Here is a 5109-nt window from a genome sequence, read left to right as displayed (position 1 = left end):
TTTACAGATGAAGAAACTGAAGCATGGAAAGGTAAAATAATTTGTCCAAAGTCACAGAGCTAGGAAGAGGCAGAGTTGGACTGCAAACCAGGCAGTCTGAGCCCAGAGTCTGTGCTCCTAACCACCATGTTATTCTGAATGGATGAATGAGAGTCATAGACTCGGCCTATCTCTGTCCTGGGTGAAGCCAGGTACATCTTGAGGTCAGAGCCCCGATCTAGTCAAGAGAGACCCCGAGATGATCAACAATGAACTGAGAAATACTCAGTTCTAGATTGTGACAACTGCCATGAAGGAGACAAACTGGGTGCCAAGGGCAAGAATAAAGGGACCTCCTTAGATGAGGTGGTCAGGGAAGGCTTCTCTGAAGAGGCAGCACTTCAGGTTAAGGATAGAAAGGAGCCAGTACTGTGAAAAGCCAAGGAAAGAGTGTCCTAGGAAGACGGAACTGCAGGTAAGAAGATCCTGAGGCAAAAAGTCAATGTAGTCTAGGAACTGAAAAGGATTCCAGTGTGGCTGAAGAGGAGGATGGCCCAGATGGACCTGAAGAGGCGGGCATGGGCCAGGTACGCAAGGCTTGGGAGGTCATGGCAAGGCATTTGGATTTTATTATTCTTCCCTATTATTGAATTGTATTTTTGTTATTCCAAGCAAAATGGGAGGTAAGCCGTGAGAGAGTTTTAAGCAAGGAACTTATGTGGTCTGATTTGTATTTTAAAAGCAGAAGCAGTTCTGTTCTGTTCATTTGCTTATTCATTGATTCTTCAATATTTTCATTCATTCTTTAATTCTTACATTCAGTCGTTTATTTTTTCATTGGGCTTTCATTTGTTTACCTGTTAATTCCTTTCCTCCTTGATTGATTCATGCACTCCTGTACCCAGAGAACCTGCCTCTCTGTGCCAGACCCTGCCTGGGCTCCAGGGGCATTGCCAAGAGCCAGGTCTAGTCCTTGGCCTTGAGGAAAACATCTCACACCGCACACCCCAGGAAAATGATGCTGAGTGCTCAGCTGGGGATAAGAAGCCAGCCCTTGAAGGATGACAGAGCCTGATAGATTGGGGGATCCCCAGGGATGGGACCAGTCTCTTTCATGTCTGTGCTCCCGGAGCCTGACACCTGACAGGCAATGATAAATGTTTGTTTGTTAACTGAACAGGTGGGACAATAGCCAGTCAGGGAGTGCTTGATGGCGGAGGTGATGATGTCCAGCCAGGGTGACGCCACCCTTCCCAAGTCCCTGCACCTCCATCTCCTCCCCTGTGTCTTCCTCCCCCCATCCTTCCTCCCATTATCTTAAGAGAAAGCCATTCTTACCTGCACCCCACTGTTCTCTGCCACCCCGCAAGCATATTGAGACCCACGTGAGCCCATGCGTGTGCACAGACACACACAGGCATTCAAACGCATCCCTGCTCATACACAGAAGCACATGTGCCTGCATAATGTGTCCCAGTTGTTGATTCCAAAATTGCAGTCATCACGTTCATTCCCTCCAATCACACACTCACACACACACACACACACACCTGTTCTTACACACACTCCCTGCCTCCCCACTATATCCCAACACACATACTTCTCCACCAAACAGCCCTCCCACACACATCTCTTCCTCCCCAGACAGGAGGGATTCTCCTGGTCCTGGCTGAAGGCTGAAGAAGTAATAGTGGTGGGAGGGGGGATTGAACCCCAGGTTGAGGGGAGGTCAGGGACCCCTGATCGTTGGAAAGGCTGGACCTGTGATAGAAGATGCTACTCAGTTTTTCTAAAACTTGGGTGTGTGGGGGAGGCTTGACACCTCCCTGCTTCCTCAGTGTAGCCCAGTGACTGATCCTCTGAAAAGCAGTTTCCTAAGAGAAGGGTCTTCTGCTGCTCCCCACCGTCCTAGATCCCTGCCTCCCCAGCGCTCAGTCCCCAAGGATGGCAAGGTGTGGTGACTGGATCAGAAGTGGCCCTGGTGACAGCAGTCTGAGGTCAACTGGCTGTGAGAATTTGAGTTAAGGTCTGTCCGCATCTTGTCCTCAGTTTTCTCAGCTGCAGAAGGAGGGTGGGGCAGTGATAGAGAAAAGCCCCTCTTAACCTTAAATGCCATGATTTTAAAAGAGCAGGTGCTTCTGGGTGTGAGGAACCTGCCCCTTTGGAGGGGGTCTTGGGAAGGTTGTGCTGGGGGTTCAGGTCTGGGGACAGGAGCCAGGGTGCAGGGGGAGGCCTGGGAAAGCCGAGCCGCGGTAACCCCGGGGGAGGTGGGAAATGGGGGCGGGAGGGCCTGGGATTTGAGGGCCCCTCCCCGCTGCGGGCAGCTGGCTTGGGGCTGGGGCGTTGACTGCAAGTTCTCCTCGTCGCCACCGCCACCGCGCCGCTGCGGCTGCAATAAGAGAAGTCCGAGGCTGCTTCCTCCTCTCTGCCCAGAGGGGGCGGCGGTCAGAGGCGGGCAGCACCCCAGTTTTCTCGCCCCCACCCCCGTCGGTACTTCTGGCTGCTGGGAGCCCCGGCTGGCTAGCCCCGGGGTCGGTCAGAAGCGGTGTCCCCTGGGACCAGGTAGGTGCAGTCAGGTGGGGCTGGATGGGCAGGCGGTGCCCCGCCCCCAGCCCGCCCTAGGCCCCAGGGTCCGGGTTGCTGTGGAGTGGGGGGACGTGAACTTGGGGAGGATTGCTGAGGGAGTTGAAGGCCAAAGCGACCCCGCTCTGAAAAGAGCCTAAAAAGGAAAACTGAGGAGACCTGGAGAGTGAAACTGGTAAAATGTGGGGAGGGGGATGAGGGAATATGGGGAAAGTAAACTAAAAGGACCCCAAAAAATGGTCTGGTGGGGAAAACGGAGGGAACCTGTAGAGATAGAATTTGGGAAGGGGGCTGGGTCGGGGGAGGGAAACTGAGGGGACCCCCACAAGGGCCTGGGAACCTTGAAAGCGAGAATTTGGGGAGAAGCTGAGGGGTCTGGAAGAGACGAACTACTAGGTGGGGGGGCCTGGGAGAATCAGGTGAGGGAGTTTGCCAGAAGGGGGTCAAGGAGAACCATTTCTGGAGGACGCAGAACGTGGGGCGCAGTTCCGGGGGTCCAGAAAGTCCCCCTATCCGGAATCGGCAGAAGTTGGGGGCGAAGTCTGTAGCTGGGAAGGGAGGGGAGGCTGCCACGCTGCAGCCCCCTAGACTCTCCCGCCCAGCACAGGTGGGCGGGTCCCGGTTGGCTAGGGGACTCCTTCAACTTGCTGGAGGCGTGGGTTCCCGTTTCCTGGGGAAGTCCCCGCCCTCGGCAGGGATGGGCCTCTCTGGGTGCCCCCTCCTGGCCCGCGGTGGCGGTCTCGGTTCACGTTCCTCCCGGGATCCGGGAATTGCTGGCCGCCCCGACGGAAATCCTGCCTTTGACCGCGATTGCAGGGAGGGGCTGTCTCCATGGCAACAAGAGGGCGGAGAGACCGAGCCCAGCGCTTGGCAGCAGCAGGACTCAACGCCCACGGTGCCCCCTTTGGTCCCCTCCCCCCCCCCATTTTGGGTTCTCAGTCGGGGGCGGCCTGCGGGACAGAGGAGAAAGGCAATGATGTTCAGTGTTCAGGGATCCTGAGGTGGGGAATCTGCATTCTCAGGGACTTAGCCAGACTGGGACCTTGATTGCTGTGTGACTTTAGGCAAGTTATGGGGCTTCTCTGGGCCTCATTTTCCTCATTTGAATTATGTAGGACATTATCTCTGCCCCTTCCCAGCTCCCATCCCCCACCTTATCCCCAGTCATGAGAACCAGGTGCAGAAAGCAGTTTTTGCCCAGTGTGCTGGAGGGGGTTAAGACTTACCACCCCTTCACTTTCTCAAAAGCATGGAGCGGGACCAAAAAGCCTGACAGGGCCTCCAGGAACCAGCACGCAGCTGACTTCCAGTGAAATAAATGTTTGTGGGTCTGTTGAGGCCCCATACTGGGAAAGTCAGCAGGTTTGAGATATGTCCCCCACACCCCTGCCCCCCCCTTTTTTTTGCTATTTTTTGTGTTTATGTTCATGGTATAAGCACTGGTTTGTCAGCAAGTTTTGCCGTTCTCAATTCCAAATAATACAAAGTTCAAGAATATGAGTTTTATGGAAACTTCATTTTATTGAAACCAGTGATCCCTGAGTCCTTTGGCATCCTTCCATCTGTGTGTGGTGGTGGGAGAGCAGGGCTCTGTTCCCACTTCTAAGATGGGAAGATGGAGGTTTGGGAGTGAAGGACTGACAGGCCAGCAGTAGGGACCCAGAGTCCAGGGTATCCCGTCCCTGATGTGGTGAAGGAAGTAGCCAGGGATGAGGCCGGCGTTCCCCCCTCAACCCTACCAAATCCCACGTAGCCCTCTGGAGGGGGGAGCGGGTGAGGAGGGGCGTGACGGAAGAAGGTATGGGGTTCCTGGGCTTCATGGCTGGCTCCTGCTCTCCAGTGGGTATGAAGCGGTGAGTGAGGGTGGAGAGTGTCTGTGGGTGTGCTTTGGGCTTTGAGTGAATGAGCATGAGCGTGTGAGCATATGTGTGGGTGTTTGGGTGTTCTCTGAAGCCACCTGGGGCTGACGTGGCAAAGGAAGTGGCCAGACTTTTGGGAGGATGGGTAGGGAGACCCCAGAACTGGGGAAGGAGGAGCCAGGGCCCTTCCTGCACAGAGCAGACCAGGCTGGGCTAGCATGGGACCCCGGGGAAGTCTGGCCACACTGTGGAATCTAGGCTCCTGTTCCCTCAGCTCCTCCTGGACCACCCATGGCTCCCATCCCCCAAGAATCTCAATTCCCTCAAGACCCCTATTTTAGAGGCTAATGGGTAGGTTTTCAGCAACAGATGAGAAACCACCTTTACCCGCAAGAAATGGAGAAAATTCAGCTGACGCCCTCAGGGCCATGTGGAGGGGAAAGTGAGTGTGGCCCCCCTCCCACCTGCACGCACCTGGCCCTACCGCGGTGGCAGAGTCAGACCCTGGTATGTCCTCTTAGCCCCTGGGTGTTCAGGGCTGGGGGTGGTAAGGCCTCAAGCAGGAATGGTGCGAGATGGTTGGAGGTTCTATGAGAGGCGAGGGCCTCAGTGAGGGAGATGGGGGCTCAGTAAGGGCACTAGAGCCAGTGAGGGGTGGAGGGTCCCAGTGAGGGGTGGAAGCCTTCAT

Source organism: Hyperoodon ampullatus (genome assembly GCF_949752795.1).
Source record: "Hyperoodon ampullatus genome assembly, chromosome: 2".
In the NCBI taxonomy this organism is placed as follows: Eukaryota; Metazoa; Chordata; class Mammalia; order Artiodactyla; family Ziphiidae; genus Hyperoodon; species Hyperoodon ampullatus.
Note: the sequence above shows the minus strand (reverse complement) of the source record.